This window comes from Pinus tabuliformis, chromosome 6 (genome assembly GCF_031772625.1).
Source record: "Pinus tabuliformis cultivar Carrire ecotype Pingquan chromosome 6, CPIR1, whole genome shotgun sequence".
NCBI lineage: Eukaryota > Viridiplantae > Streptophyta > Pinopsida > Pinales > Pinaceae > Pinus > Pinus tabuliformis.
Genome location: NC_142292.1, coordinates 1,910,352,711 through 1,910,370,464, shown reverse-complemented (window position 1 = coordinate 1,910,370,464; position 17,754 = coordinate 1,910,352,711).

Here is a 17,754-nt window from a genome sequence, read left to right as displayed (position 1 = left end):
GAATGACTTGGCCAACATACCTATCACTTTGAAACCACAGAGGGGAGGATTGAACCCCAACCCGTGAATGGCTAAGACCTCAAATTTTACTTTACCTAGCAACTCTTGTAGTTTCTCACTCACCCTTATACATACCTTTCTTTTATGTTTTCGTTTCAATTCTACGTTTAGTTATGCAACCCATTTCTGCATTTTGTATTTCAACGCTGCATTTAGTTTTTTATTTCCCTCATATCATTTCCGTCATGATAGTCTAGTTTATGAATAACGACTTTAGCCTAAATAATCTACTCTTGAACATCACCTTGAAATGAATGTACTCCAGAGTTGAGGTAGAAACCTTGAACTAAATGTACTCCAGAGTTTAGGTAACCCATACACAAATGGTTGAATTGTTTTCCCCTTGTCTGTGCTTACTCTCGGTTACCTCTAAAGTCACAACCTGGCTGAGATGTGAAGACTGAGCTAAGTGGGGAACCCTTATTATCCAAGACACCTTATCTTTAATAGAAAGACCCTTCTCTTGACTTGGATCTAAAGTTTAAAAGTTGGTTTACACCCACTAACTTGTAGGGGAGAAGGAAAAACCATAATGGGCGAAACACTTTCAGGAAAATAATAGTCTCTGAAAAAACCATAAACAACCTCTATTGCACATAAAATAATTCAAGATCCCTCATCCACCTTGGAAAATAAACTCCTAATCAATTATTTCAATGTGCATATAAGACAACAAAAGTTAAATAATGGGTAAAGGATTGAGAAATGCTTCATGCATAGAGATGTGACGTGATGACTCCATTGAGGTACTAGCCAAGCTCACTGGTAGCAGATAAACGTTTGCAATTTCTATGAAGTGACTCTTCCATGGTACTGTCTAGGCTCGTTGGGAATGGAGCAACACCAGAGATCTATAACTACAATACTGAACTTTTATAGCACATACATTATTATCCAGACCCTTATTTCGAGTTATTGGGAACACTCTCTATTGTTGTGATTGGTAAGCTAAGTCAAGGTGGTGAGGTACTCCTGATAAACATTAAAGGGTAACATGGAGACGTTAGTGGGACCCATGAGCTTCAAAAGACACACTCACAAGGGGCGGTCACACTCTCAGCAGAGAAAAAGCAAAGACTCTGAGGTTCTACCAGTGAATCTCCAATTGTTGTAGCCGCTAGAACAACCCCAAAATTTGACCCACTTCAAAATTTTGGATCCCCATTCCTCACTAAACTTTTCGCCTATGTCTACATCATGTCAAGGTTTCACACCCTTAGTATCGAGTTAGGATTTCCTCCAACACTTGGGAAATTTTCAATTTACAAGTTTACATCTTAAGTTTCTCCCAAATTCACAAGTCACATATGGAGACCTTATCCTCGGCTTAAAATATGAGACCTGCAACCCTTTCAATCACATCTTGTTTTGCCCATATTTCTAAATCACACAGTCATTGAGTTGCACAAATCTATATCTCTTAAGTTCAACAACCCCATGACCTTGTGACCTCGCGACCTATACTTCTCACTAAGGGTCAAGTCGCGAGGTTGCCTAGTCACGTGATTTTTTAATTCTAGTCTTGCGACCTGGCATTACCCTTGACCTTACGACCTCATTTGGACATTTACTCACCTAGTCTCTAGGTCACACCATACAAAGGCTCCTCACTCACGACCCTCCTTCACTTGTGACCACCAATGACATCCACTCCCACACATGTGACCCTTTTCTATATAAACACCTCGCCCTCATTTGTTATTTCTCGACTGCTTGGTGCACTCGAAGCAAACGGTTTTGGTGACCTAGCAAGCGCAAAACCCATTTTCTCTAAGTAAGTGACTTTTCACCTCCCCTACAATGATTATATATTCCATGTGTATTCCCCCTCTGGACTTGCCTTTGTACCTTCCTTTTCTGCCTGGGTTTACTTACCTTACCGCGCCATTTCAAAGCCACACTCATCCCAAACCCTCCATCACTTACTTCATTAACTCAATGCCTTATTTTTGTGTCCCACTTCTCATCTGAGGAGAATTACCTCTCTCTTCAATCACCCCTTGATCCCTTGTTCCCTTGTGAGTTTTCAGCAAGTCTTGGAATCCTCTATTCCCACCTATGTTGTGACCTCGCCACCCAACTAGCAAGATAAGTTAGGTCACACCTCTGGTAAACATGATCACCCTTATCTCACATCCCAATGAACTAATCATCCTCATGACCATGTAACCATTTGAACTTATCACTCTCCCAAGGGCATTAAAATGAAAATTCGTGTAGTCGCACCATAGGTCTATTCGAAATTTTGAGACCTAGTGACCCTGAAACTTAGTGACTTCCCCTACTTGCAACCTAGTGACCTACCATATGTCGTGGCCTAGTAACCTCCAACATCTTCAAGGTGTCAGGTAATGAATTTACCATTTTAATTTCCTTTAGGTTTGTGACCCCTTAACTTGTGCAACCCTACGACCTACCCTTAAACCAGTTTCTGACTCAAGTGCTTGTCCTCCTCCTCACACTTTTGAAACCTGGTTTATAATTATTTCTTTGGTAAATATTATTTATGTCGTCATTTTTATCTTGGGATTGTCTATTTGAAATGTCAACTAACATCAATTTGGATTGTATATTAATATCATCTTTCTCTAGGGATATGAAACCTCTAGTAGTCAAATCTTCTTGTAAGAGTGCAGAGAGAAATTTCCAAGAAATTGTAGAGGGCTTGCCTCCACCACAAATATACAGGGATACAACATGTAATATCAACAAGAGCACATAAATCTTGTGGTGCAACATCTAGTCAGATTTCTTGAAAAGAGACATTCCCTAGGACCATGAAGACTTCAGAGTATATATTATATCAAGAGGTCTTGGCTCCATAAAGTAGTTGCACACCCACCAGTGTTCTCATGTGCAGAGACCATTGAATGGATACTATAAAACACTAATTCAGATTGTTGGGTTATAAGAAGGCACATAGGTGAAGCTTTCACTTCTTTCACTACCATTGATATTGTTGCCTACAATAAGCTACTAGAGTGAGAAGAGTCCTTCAACACTAGGTGGTTGTCAAACCTCAAGCTATCAACGAAAGACATTCTAAAGTAATGGTGGTAGGAACCCTCCAAGTTCAGAGTCAAGGCAGACCGCGTGTATAAAACAGAGGAGCCTTATAAAATTTTATCAAATCATGGCAAAAATGATGAATAGATTGTATGACAAGATGAATATTGACACTTTTTTGGGAACAGGGGTCCCTATCATGTACATTGTAGTCACGAGAGGAACTATTTTCAACTAAGCAAGCATCTTGGCATTGGACCTAAAATAAAACATACAAGCAACAAAGAACCTTGAGAAGGACCAGCCATTAGAGTTCTACATGGCATCATATCTCCTATATGTAGTGTGTTCGTGGTGTTAGTTTGAAGGATGGAGCCAAAACTGGACCCCTGATATGTCAGAACATGTGCACATTCATTATAAAATATTTTGGTATTTAGGCTACAAGAGTATGCATGAAACTACTTCTGAGTCATACATTGCCTCGTTGTATCAGATGCTTTTCAAAGAAGATGCTCCTTGTATGTCTGATAGGGCTAAGGAAATGATTACCAAGGTAGCAGGTTGGTTCCCCATTGGCAAAGCTACATTCATCAAGGTTTTTGGCTCTTATGAGCTCCCTCATGCTCTCCCCACACTAGTGGCAAACATACTATTTTTACAGGAAGTCTGATATCAATTAACCACATTTTTATATAAAAAAATTGGTATAAGGCAAGAAAAAGCCATGACAACATTCCCTTTGACTATTAGAGGATACACCCTCGAAAATTTCAAAGAGGCTGAAGTAGAAGTTGGATAAATGAAAGGCTTCTTCTTTGTAGATCTAATCCACTGTAGGTGTGACCCAAAAGGAATTGTAACAGTGCATTGTAAGAAGGCAAGTTTCAACTGGTCCTGTGTCCATACAAAGAATAATTATGAAGATAGGGTTAGAAATTGGTATAATTCCACTAGAGAAATAGGACCAAGCAAACAACATGCAAAAATATGATGAACAAATAGACAATTCCCAAGAAAGCATAAGCCTGCAAGCTAGAGGAGCCATGCTTAAGAAAAGGAAAGAGAAGAAAGGGAAGGAAGGGAAACAAAAGAAGTAAAATACTAGTCACCAAGAATACCCAATAGATTAATAGAGAGAGGGAGGAGAAGAAGAAGAAGAAGAAACCCTGCAAGAAAGAATGCAGTGGTAGCTAGAAAAAAGCTAGAAAGTGGGAGGAAGGGGGAAGAAGACCTTAAACAGACACAAGGAGTAGAATATCAATAGGGTGAAGGGATTCACTAGCAATAGTAGCAGTGGGAAGAATAACTAAAGAAAATATAGGAGGAGGAAACAATAAGAATAAGAAGGATCGAGAAGAGAAGAAGAAGAGTGAAGAGCACAAGAAGTTGAACATAAAAGGAAACAAGAGGAATAAGAAGTGAGGAAGATGTTAGAGGAAGAGGAACTAAATATAAAGCAAGAAGAACAAGAGGTATAACAGAGGAGGAGGGAAGAAGAGCATAAGAGAATAGAAGAAGAGGATAAGAGAAGGCAAAAAGAGGAAGAAACCAAGAGGCAACAAGAAGAGTTGGCTAACAAAGTTGAATTGGACTGCCTTAATAAATAATAAGGCAACACATCAGGTGATCAATTGGGACAAAGTTTCAGGCTGCAAAATGACTTATCCCCTTTATAAATTTCTCCCTCTTCTCCCATTACTAGCAGGCACCTTCCACTCAAGGAATTAGGCATCCTAGACGGAGAAGAAGAAGAGGTATTGGATATTACCATATTGACTTTCGTTCAAATCCTGTGTAAGATCATGAGGGAAAGGAGGAAGTGCTACGCTAAGAATCCAACCAAGCCCATTTAAGTGATCATAGAGAAAGGAATCATCTTGGATACTACAATGAACCCTGAGATGGTTGCTTTAGCTAGAATGAGTTTTGTAACAGAAATGAAGGTAAACATGGGCAGACTGAACAGATAGTTTGCCAAACTACAAACCAAGCTCCATGCTGCTGAGAAAAGAGTCGCTAAAGTTAAAGAAGAGAATAGTCTTCTTCACCTATCCCATTCACGCGCAAAAGAGCTATAAGCTTCTGTTCAAGAAGAGGTAGCAACATTGGAAGAATCCATGACCGTAGTCTATGAAGAAATGTTGAAGTTTCATCAGACTATAACACCATTCCTAATCATACAGGATGAATCTAAAGAGAATACAACTATGCCCAAACAAGCCACCACAGCTATCAACAACATATGTGATTGGACTACCAAATATCTGAATGCACCAGCAACTCTCCCTACAAAGGATTAGATAAGTGCTCAAAATGACAAGGTCCAAATATGCATCAAAGCCCAATCACGAGACAAAATGACAAAGGATGTTGATAGAGTACTTGATTCATATAATCATTTGCTGAGTTGACTAGAATCTGTGATTGAAGTACACGAATTATTTTCCTGTTAGATCAGTCGGGGAAATAAAGCAGCAGGAAGAGGTCCTCCAAGAAGTTCAATCATTTCTCAATCCTCTCAATCAAGCCTCTAACATGGAAAATTTGTAGGTGACAAAAGAAACAATTGCTCAGTATGTGATAAAACCAGTGAGGATATATACCAAGTTGGTGACCTTATCAAACCAAATCAAGGTAAAAAAGAACATTTTAATACCCGATGCCCTAAAGTGCCTTCACAGACACGAGGAGGAACAGTAAAAGGTGGCCAATGTACTAGCAGAGTGCAAGCTTTGGAATTCATATCTTGCACAAGAATTACATGTAGATGTTTCAGAGTTTTCTATTGTTAAATTGGTAGAATAGAGTAACCCCATTCATGTAACATGCACATACTAGTATATGTTAGAATTCGCTTTTCCAACACCTCATTTCCTTATAAGCTAAGTATGGTGAGTTGTAAGCTCACATAAGGACTTGCATTTGTATATGTTAGAGTTTGCTTTTCCAATGCCTCATTTCCCCATGAGCTAAATATGGTGAGTTGTAAGCTCACGTAGGGACTTGCATCTGTCTAGTTGTCATATTTATCCTTAACTGACACTAGACCTCCTCCATTTATATATAATGGAGGTCTTATATTTACTTTTACATAATATTGTGAGTAATCTAATACTCTTACATTATAGAGGCTAGAATAGAGTAAGCTCTCATAAGCATGTGAAAGGGCATGAGGTAGCTCAATTGTCACGGGGTAGATGAAAGGTGGCCCTTTTCTATAAATATGTCCTCATGTCTCATTGTAAGGGAGTTTTGGCTTTGGACTTACTCTTTTATGCATATTTTTTTAGAACTAAGAGATCTTTTGCTGAAGGCAAAAAGTAATTTTCTATTTCCACTTATGGATTTGATGGATGTCTCATGTGATGGTGCTATTGATATCCTTAGCTTAATGTTTTAAAGTTCCTAGAACTTTGATGTACAATATCCTCGTGTGTCATTGTGCATTGTGGGATTTCTTCTTGTGGTGAATGGATGGTATATGACGTGCTTACCTTATGCTTGTGTTGATAAATTGTTTCATTGACATTAGCATTATATCATTGTATGATTGCATGCTCATTTACGCTTTCACATATTTATCAATTACAAACCTATTTGTGATTGATAAACTTATCTTTACATGTGTGTGGATCTAATTTTAAGCTTTTCTAACACTGTTTTTTTCTAGAGATTCATGAGTTGAAGTTATCTTGTTGCTATTTATGGTATCCACTATACTGGATTTTTGTAGGTTACTTACTCAGATTTGTTGAAGTTTTATTTGTTCTCTTATGTTGACACTTGCAATTGTCCGAAGAAAAATATCACTTAACAAGATGGCAGTCGGGCCCACATACCAGATGGGACTCCTAAATTAAATGGTGTAGGGTCTGATTGGGATCCTTCACCGGGGAGATCCCTTAATTTTTGGTGATACATTCCAACTTGTAAACAAGTTCTAAGCGGGGGGACATGTTTATGTTTGCTTCAGACCAAGAAAAAGTTCACTCAAAATTGGGTCTCTTGCAAAGCTAGCACCCATATTTTGTGTACCATTTAGATTATTGAAAGAGTGGGGACAGTGGCCTACAAAATCGCCTTGGCACCCATAGTGAAGGCACATGATGTTTTCCATATTTATTTTCTTAAAAAGTATGTGCATGACGGTAATCATGGTTTTGATTGGTCTGTGATACAGGTGTAATCTAGGGTGTAATTCTAACTAGAACCATATTGCATTATGGATCAGAGGCAGATCACTCTATGGAATCGAGTAATCGAGAAACTCAAGGTGTAGTGGAAGCACTTTGGATAGGATGAAGCCACTTGGGAAATGGATGAGGAAATGAGGGTATCATACCCATTTTTGTTTTTTGTGAAATCAAAAGTAAAGATATATGTTTTTATGTAAAGATCATTATGAATTTTGTGTTTGGATGTAGAACACTGAAGATGATGTTACTCTAAGGGGGTGGGGTCTGCAATAGCGCTTTCGCCATGCCTCATGTAAACATTATTATATGATCTATTCATGTAAATTAATGTAAATTGTAAATGAGAATTGGACTAAGAGTGGACATGGATTCATAATCTGTGGGGGAGAAGCGTCTTGAGAATGGCTTGGGGAAATATCCAAACTTTGGATGCTACAATTAATTCCCACCCGTATCCATGTTGAATTAAAAGTAAATATGTTCAGGCATTAAAGGAAATGTATGGGCGCCTGAGAAGAGGATGGGTAAGTCCTACTCTCATGGGACGTGTTGGGAATGGTCAACATGTAATAGAATGGACAAGGAGAAGAGAGATGCAAAACGAGTATTACATTGTGTTAAGTGAAGGGTATCAGAAGCCATTTCGAAAAGAGGAAGTGCAGATAACAAAGGAATCTCATGAAAGAAAAGAGACACCAGGTGGAGCTACTAGGTAGGATATTTGGATCAATGTGTGGTTTAACAGGTGGATACTGAGTCTCTGGATTCATCTCTTGGTTTAATAGGTGGAGATTGAGTCTTTGGGTTCCAAGGTGTGGTGAAATGATGTGGATACCAAGTTCTCTGGATTCCCATGGAAATTAACAGGTGGGGACATGGTGCGCTTTGCAGCCTGCCAAATTGAATGTGAAGGCACTATGGGATCTGGATTTTTGGAGAATGAAATAGGTGGAGATACTCTAAGCCCTGTATTCCTATAGTGTTTGACTAGATGGAGCATTGTGTTCCCTGGATTCCCTAAAGTGTTGTTTTTGTGGACACATTATGTGTTATGGACCCTTGGTTATTAGGTAGAGGCACTATGTACTTTGGATTCCCATGTGAATTTTTTAACTAGTCTGGTGTGGAATTCCCTTGAGCACTTCACTCCTCATGCTCTGAATCCGGATTGATGTTGGTTAACTACAAGAAAGAATAGCAGTGCAGTTGGCCTACAATTGGGAAGAGAGTTGAAGTCCCTCTCTTAGTTTCCATTCATCTAGCTACTAAGATAGGTTTCTTATTTGTATCTATGTCCATGTATGTGTAGTATGCATGATGACTAAGGATTTTGTATGACAAAAGGTGTATCAACACTATCAATGAGGAGTATCTATTCCTGTGTGTAACAATTTCATGGTTTATGTGAGTGATTTCCATACTTGTGAGGGACTTATGGGCCCCGTGATGTTGATATGATCCTAAATTGGAGAGTTACTTACACGCCTATGTCTGATTGTTTGACATGAATAGTTGGCTAATGCTATGTGCAATTTCCATTATATGATATGTATGAATATCTTGAACATCTATTGTGTAAAGGTTGTGTTGACGATGTTGGACCCTCCAACATGTCAAGGGATCTCCCTGGTAAGAAGTCCCAACTAGACCTCAGACCATTTGGAGTAGGAGTCCCAGCAGTGGGTAGTAAAGTTATGCCTTGATTGCGATAGCACGCAGAGGTAAGTGTGATATCTTTGTCGGAAGCAAGTGTGTGACCTTGTAGTGAGTCAAGTGAGATGCATGGGGGTTCTAACACATGGAGGGGAAAAGGAAGTGTGTCCCTTAGAAGCCTGTAATAGTATGCAGCCTGAAAGATAGTGAGTCAAGTGAGATGCATGGGGGTTCTAACACATGGAGGGGAAAAGGAAGTGTGTCCCTTAGAAGCCTGTAATAGTATGCAGCCTGAAAGATAGTGAGTCAAGTGAGATGCATGGGGGTTCTAACACATGGAGGGGAAAAGGAAGTGTGTCCCTTAGAAGCCTGTAATAGTATGCAGCCTGAAAGATAGTGAGTCAAGTGAGATGCATGGGGGTTCTAACACATGGAGGGGAAAAGGAAGTGTGTCCCTTAGAAGCCTGTAATAGTATGCAACCTGAAAGGAACACACAAGTTGAATGACATCACAAGCTGGAAAGCATAATAGTCCACAATCCAAAGTGACGGGTTAAACCAACAACACAATTTCAACAAGATTCATACAATCATATACAAAATAGTTCATACACAAATGCATAAGTTAAATAACATACATTTCTAAAGCAACTAGAATAGTCCAACTACAATAAAAACATATGCGTGAAAACGTGTTGGCTTTGTTATATATATATATATATATATATATATATATAAAGTGAAAGTTCCATCCATACATACATCATTGACAACCACTAGCCCCAATAGTGGAACATTATAGTCAACACCGCATGCTCCTCCAAAGAGATGTACTCACTCTACACTGTGGAGAAGCCAAGGCTCGTCCCAATATTCTATAAACCTCCTCTAAGCAATGCCTAGCCAAAAGCTTGGCTCCCAAAAGCATGTTCTATGAGTTATGAGGTTCTATTTATAACAAAAGGTGGGGTGACCCTTGACATTCCCCTTTGTAACTCTTGGACTACCCTCATGACTCTTCAACTTCATTACATATAACTCTTTATATTACATATGACTGTTTTCATTCCATTAATGACACTTGGAGTTTCACTTTACAATATATTTATAATAATAGTACATTTTCCACATATACCCATGTGGGACAAAATAGGCTTAAGTCATCTAGACAAGACAACGCTAAGACTCAGACGGTTGTGGGAAGACCAACTCGAAAACATCCGCTTGGTAGTGTATAACGGTGTTCGCGTATTGTTTGATGATGTCTTTCTGGAAATGAACTCTTGTATCCATCGCTTCTGAGTATACTAATCTAGAACCACTGTCCAACTAATCTTGTAACATTCACAATTTAGTCCTTAGCACAATAGGACTAACGACATATCTCAGCACGTTCTCTGCACTTATCTGCAAATCTACATTGGTTATCATCTGCATCAACTGATCAAAGTATGTGTCGAGCTCCAGTCGAACTTAGTTCTTCTCTTTGGATTCAGTTAGTGTTCCAATTGACAAGGTGTCGTACTTTCTCACCATGACATTTAAACTCCAGAACAATCATGTGTACGAAGCCTCAAAATTGGTGATGAGCAGCGGGAGTTCCTCATAGTTCCATATCAGACTCAGGATGTGTTCTTTGTCCAACTCTACATGCAGCTTCATCATCTTGTGCAAGTGAAGTGGGGATCCCTTGTACTTCATTGTCCATGTTTATACATGATCAATAATGGCATGTATGTTTGTGAGTGTGCGCGCAATCTTGATGCAGTGTTGTTGATGACCATGTAGATGGACAACTGCCTTATGCATGGTGACGAACCTATCATACAGTCTTCACATGACTGGCTTAAGAACCGACACTTCAATAAGTATCACTTTCGTCATCTTTTCTCTAGCAGATCCTATTGATTTTTCCTCTCTTTACCTGACTTCTTGCAAGTCCTTAGCACTTCGCTCATTTTATGTTATCAAGAACTTCACACTTGAGCTTGTGGCTTCATCATAAGCCTTCGTAGCATCGGCTAAGGTAATTGGATGTCTTCGCACATCAGACACAATCACCCATTCTTCAAAGTGTGCAGGTGATGCATGCTCATCTGGGATGTGTGCTTTGCGTGCCTGTACAACTTTGTGTTGTGACTCATCAAAGGCTATGTTGTACACATCTATTCCTGGATCATCCTCGAGGAGAATAATATCCCCTTGTTCACTTGGGACTTGCTCTATTGTTGGGGCTAGTGAAGCTTGTGGGGTGACCTTGGTTGCTTTTGGCATGAGGTCAGTGTCCTGATCCTCTTCTGGTTGTTCCATCTCCGTGTCCATCTGTACTGAGCAAGTTCTTGTTCCTGCGACTACTCACCCCGTTCATCATCTACTCCTAGTGGATTTGATTCTTCAACCTATATTGTCACAGTTTTTTGTCGATACGCCTTGCACTTCCTCCTACTCTTGCTCATGTTCCTGTTGTGCTTCCTTCTCTCTTCTGCGTAACTCCTTTTCTTCTTTGAGTCTCTACTATGCCTCCTGCAACTTTCTCTCTGCTTCTTCCAATATTTGCTTATCTCTCCTTTTCTGCTCCTCTCCTCTCTTATTGTCACCTCTTTGCCTCAATCTCAAAATCTACTTTCTCAATAAGTGGATCTTTTTTAAACTTGTATCTTTGCTCTGCCTCTGTGCTTTTGGAAATCTTACTCTTGCCTTTGTCTTGCAGAGGTTTTTTGCTTATTGTTGTTGTTGTTGTTCCTCCCTGTGGTGTTGCTAACCACTCTACTGCCATGTTGACCGCTTCATTGAGCCTAGAGATGTTATAGCAATATCTCCAAGGGTCTTCCTCAGGCAATGACACACCTCGTGGATCCAAGGATAGTACACTCTCATACAGTGGTCCCTGCATAAGTCATTCATATCGTATGGATTGAAACTATTGGTGTTGAACTTAAATTCTTGAAGTCCTTGACCTAGACATCCACTTCTTTCAACCTCTGGATCACATACAACCCAATCCACAAAGGAAGCATAGGCCATGGTTCCTTCTTCTTCCTATGTAGTCCAACTGATAACCCTGTCAAGATGTGGTATGCAACATCTTGCATGACCAGCTTGTCCGTGGAAAAATTTGGCAACAAATGTGGAGCCTTCTCCATGTTGTACATCCTAATGAAGGTGCCATCGAGTGAGGTGTATCAATATGTAATGCTTAGCAACACCTACATTTTTTCCTAGGACATGCAAGGCGGATCTTGTTCAAATATCATCGTGTACAGAGGGGAAACGAAGTGGTCAGCTATTATATTCATGACTCCTCGGTAGTTGGACTCTGAGAGAAACTTGCAATATATGTTCGCAACATTCTCTGAAGGTGTCCATCCCCAACCCATGCCAGGAAAGTATTGACGAGAACAGATTTCATTGAACAGGTAGGATAATCTTTCTTTCTGATCCTTGGGCAGAATCCAGGCATTTGATACATGTACTTTCAATTGAAGAGCCAACATGTCGAACCATCTGAAAGGCTTTCCTTCACATTCCAGCTGATCCAATAGAACCACCCAACTTTGCGGGAAGGTCTCAGTACTCTCTTGGCCATACAGGCAACTTTCGAAGATGACCAAGAGTTAGTAAGCCTTCTTGAGTGTATTTTGTCTTGTATATATGGTTAAGTGTCACCCTGAACTTTGATGGCTCCCTTACCCAACGCTTCAAGATCTCTCTTGTGTTCGCGTTTCTGTTGGGAGTGTAGAACGGTGCATCCATCATGTTCACCGGTTGCGGCAAATGATACATCTACTAATAATATTTCACCCTAAAGGTAGCAAGCTCTACTCCACTGACACTGCTCAGTATCATCGTCTCAGGATCAGTGTGTGAGACAATCTAGTGGATCATGTTTGCGCACGGGAAGGTGGGATACCTGCATGCAACCTTGTACAATCCTGACTTATGAATGTTGACATAGACATGACGATCCTCCAGATTCTCCTCAAAATTGCCTGTGAATATAGTGTTGATGTCTTGCCATGTGATCTTGATGTCTTTCTCAATGAACAGATGTGTGTCTGCATAAACGAGCAAGCTCATAGACACCTATTCAACCACATCTCCAGTACTACTTTCAACTGTGTCCTTTGATCCAGCTCTCTTGGAGGCCATGTTACTTGTACTGCTGAGAAGTTGCTCAACACCTATTGTAGCTAGAGGCAGAGAAGACACTCACAACAAACCAATGTCAGCTGAAAAACATAAAGCAACTTGGGAATCAATTATGTAACAAAATGGATGATTGTTGGGCAATATTGCACAACATTGACTCTGAGAGTCTAGGAAACTGTTAGTTGGAACTGCACATTACGCAGTCCTAGCTGTCAGTGAGTCGTGTTGCTGACTGGAACTGTGCATACCGCAGTCCTAGCTATCAGTGAGTCGTGTTGCTCACTGGAACTGCACATAGCGCAGTCCAGAGAGGCTGATTGTGGACTGGACCAGCGCAATGTGTAGTTCAATCTAGTTGGGTTGCTAGCTAGAACTACACATTACACAGTCCTGGTGGGCAGGACTAGGAACCATCTCCTAAAACTACGCAAAGCACAACTGGGAGCCAGTGTTAGGCAGCCTCTATGCAATTCCTGGAGGCAAGGTAGAGCCTTGAATTTTGGGAATGCGCAGCGCATGCCAGAGAAGCAAGATCTGGGCCAAGGGCAGCCTGAAATGAGAAGGAATGGTTGAGTGTGCAAAGATGGTGCGTATATGAGTGAATAGACATGCATGAAATCCAAGCAAGTGCAGAAATCAGTGAAATAGAAAAACAACGAAGCTCATGAAGAGAGTCATCGCAACAGTGACTGTTAATGCATAAACAAGGTCATGCATGCAACACTAAGGAAATGTAATGCAAAACTTGAAACAATTGATCAAAGCACGTGTCGAGCTCCATTCAGACTTGGTTATTCTCTTTGTCTTCGGTGAGTGTTCCAATTGACGGGGTGTTGTACTTACTCTCCATGACATCCAAACTCCTGAACAACCGTGCGTACAAGCCTCAACATTGGTGATGAGTGGCAAGAGTTCCTCATAGTTCCAAATCAGACTCCAGATGCATGCTTTGTCCAACTCTACCTGCGGTTTCATCATCTTGTGCAAGTGAAGTGGGGCTCCCTTCTACCTCATTGTCCATGTTTGTACATGATCAATAGCGACATGTATTTTGTGAGTGTGCGCACAATCAAAATGCAACGTTGTTGATGACCATGTAGATGGACAACTGCCTTGTGGAAGGTGACGAACCTGTCATATAGTCTCTGCATGACTGTCTCAAGAGCCAACACTTCAGCAAGTATCACTTTCTTCATCTCTGCTCTGGCAGATCCTCTTGATTATTCTTCTCTTTGCCTGGCTACTTACAAGTCCTTAACCATGCACTTATTTTCTTCTATCAAGAACTTCACACTTGAGCTTGTGGCTTTGGAATAAGACTTTGTAGCATCGACCAAGGTAGCTAGATCTCTTCGCACATCTAACACAATCACTCGCTATTAAAAGTGTGCAGGTGACGCATGCTCATCAGGGATGTGCGCTCTGCGTGCCTGTACAACTTTGTGTTACGACTCATCAAAGCCTATGTTTCTACACATCTGTTCCCAGATTGTCCTCAAGGAGAATGGTATCCCCTTGTTCACTTGGGACTTGCTTTGCTGCTGGAGCTGGTGAAGCCTATGGGGTGACCTCAATTGCTTTTGGCATGAGGTCAGTGTCCTGATCTTGTTCCATATGTTCCATCTACGTGTACATCTGTTCATCCATCGGTTCATCCTGTTGAGCAAGTTCTTGTTTTTGCAGTTGATCATCATCCTCTACTACTGGTGGATCTGAGTCTTCAACCCGTATTGGCACAATTTTCTCTATCTATGTGCCTTGCACTTCCTCCTACTCTCATTCCTCTTCCTGTTGCGCTTCCTTCTCTCTTCTGCACAACTCTCGTTCTTCTTCCAGTCTCTTCTTTGACTTCTGCAACCTTCTCTCTGCTTCTTCGAGTCTTTTCTTATCTCTCCTTTTTTGCACTCCTCTCCTCTCGTGTTGTCACCTCTTTTCCTCAATATCCAAAGCTAATTTCTCAACAATTGGATCTTCCTTAAAGTTGTAGCTTTACTCTGCCTCTGCGCTTTCAACAATCTTCCTCTTGCCATTGTCTTGAGCAGGTTTGCTCCTTGCTACTACTGTTGTTGTTGCTCCCTGTGTCATTGCTGCCTTGAGTGCTACTAGCCACTCTACTGCCATGTTGACCGGTTAATTGAGCCTAGAGGCATTATAGCAATATCTCCTGGGTCTTCCTTTGGCCAGTGACACACCCCATGGATCCAAGGATAGTACACTCTCGTACACTGGTCCCTCCATAAGCCATTTAGATCGTATGGATTGAAACTCTTAGTGCTGAACTTATACTTCTTGAAGTCCTTGACCTCGACATCCACTTCTTTCAAACTCTAGATCACATACAACCCGATCCAAAAAGGAAGCATATGCCATGGTGCCTTCTTCTTTCTATGCAGTCCAGCTGATAAACTTGTCAAGTTGTGGTATGAAACCTCCTGCATGACCAACTTGTCCATGGAAAACTTCAACAACAAATGTGGAGCCTTCTCCGCGTAGTACATCCAGATGAAGGTTCCATCAGGTGAGGCGTACCAATCTGCAATGTTTAGCAATGCCTCCATTCTCACTTGGGACATGCAAGAAGGTTCTTGTTAAAAGATCATCGTGTATAGAGGGGGAAAGAAGTGGTCAGATAGTCTAACCATGACTCCTCGGTAGTTTCACTCTAAGAGCAACTTGGAATATATGTTCATATCATTCTCTAAAGGTGTCCATGCCCAACCCATGCCAAGAAAGTGTTGACAGGCACAGATTGCATCAAGCAGGTAGGCATATATGAAGAATCTTACTTATTGATACTTGGGCAGACTCCAACCATTTGATACATGCACTTTCAATTGAAGAGCCAACATGTCAGACCAGTTGAAAGGATTTCCTTCACTTGCCAACTGATCTAATAGAACCACCCAACTATGTGGGAAGGTCTTTGTACTCTCTTGGAAATACAGGGGACATACGAAGATGACCAAGAGTTGGTAAGCCTTCCTAAGTATCTTTTGTCTTGTATATCTGATTGAGTGTCATCCTTAACTTTGATGGCTCCATTACCCAATGCTTCAAGATGTCTCTTGTGTTCGCGTTGTTGTTGGGATTGTAGAATGGTGCATCTATCCTATTCACTAGCTGCGGAAAATGATACATCAGCTAACAATCTTCCACCCTGAAAGTAGCAAATTCTACTCCACTTGCAGTGCTTAGTATCATCGTCTCAAGATCAGTGTGTGAGACAATCAAGTGGATCATGTTTGCGCATGGGAAGGTGGGATACCTGCATGAAGCCTTATACCATCTTGAATTATGAATGTTGACATAAACATGACGGTCCTCCAGATTCTCCTCAAAATTGCATGCGAATATAGTGTTGATGTCTTTCCATGTGATCTTGATGTTTTTCTCAATGAACATATGTGTGCTTGCATAAACGACCAAGCTCATAAACACATGTTCAACCACATCTCCAATACTTCTTTCAACTATGTCCTTTAATCCATCTCTCTTGGAGGACATGTTATTTGTACTGTTGAGAAGCTTCTCAACACTTATTGTACCTGGAGACAAAGAAGACACTCATGGCAAGCCAATTTCAACTGAAAAAACATAAAGCAACTTGGGAATCAATCATGCAGGAAAATGGGTGATTGTTGGGCAAGATTGTGTAACATTGACTCTGAGAAGCTAGGAAAGTATCAGCTGGAACTACGCATTGCATAGTCCCAATTGTAAGTGAGTCATGCTATTGACTGGAACTGTGCATAGCACAATCCAGAGAGGCTGAATCTAGACTGGAACTGCGCAATGCACAGTTCAGTCTAGGTGGGTTGTTGGCTAGAACTGCACATTGCACAGTCCTAGTGGGTAGGACTGGTTACTGTCTCCTAGAACTACGTAGTGCACAACTAGGATCCAGTGTCAGGTAGCCTCTACGCAATTCCTGGAGGTAAGGCAGAGCCTTGAATTCTGGGAATGCGCAGTGCATGCCAGGAGAAGCAAGATCTGGGCCAAGGCAGCCTAGATCTGCCCAAGGGCAACCTGAAAATGAGAAGGATTGAATGAGTGTGAAAATATGGTGTAGATCTGAGTGAATATACATGCATGCAATCCAAGCAAGTGCAGAAATCAGTCAAACATAAAAACAACGAAGCTCATGAAGGGAGTCGTCGCAACGACGACTGTTAGTGCAAAAACAAGGTTATGCATGCGACACTAAGGAAATGCAATGCAAAACTTGAAACAGCACTTCTACAAGTTAAAATACATTGAAACAGCAGTGGTCGTTCAATAAAACAAGGAAAACAACACTCACACAAGCCAAGAAATCAAAAGCGACAGAAAAGTGGCAAAAGACATGAAAAGCAAAACTTACCCGAAAAAGTTGTGTCGACTGTGCCGAAGGTTCCTAGATGCCTCAGGAATTCTAGAGCTCCAATATCGAATGTGAAGAATGAGCTCTGAGGCATCCATTAAATAGATTTGTTAGATTTAGGGTTTATGATGCGCATGCCACAAATCTAGGAAAAAATGAGACCTGGCGGGAAGTTCCTAAAATCGATTTTGCATGTAACTCCCAGTGCTAAAAATAGATTCCTAAAATCTAAGGATGATTTTTTGACTTTTCTTTTTCTTTTTCTTTTTTGGGAAAAGCTGCCATGCATGCAAGGAAGAATTACGATGTTCTGGAGGGAACTAGGCA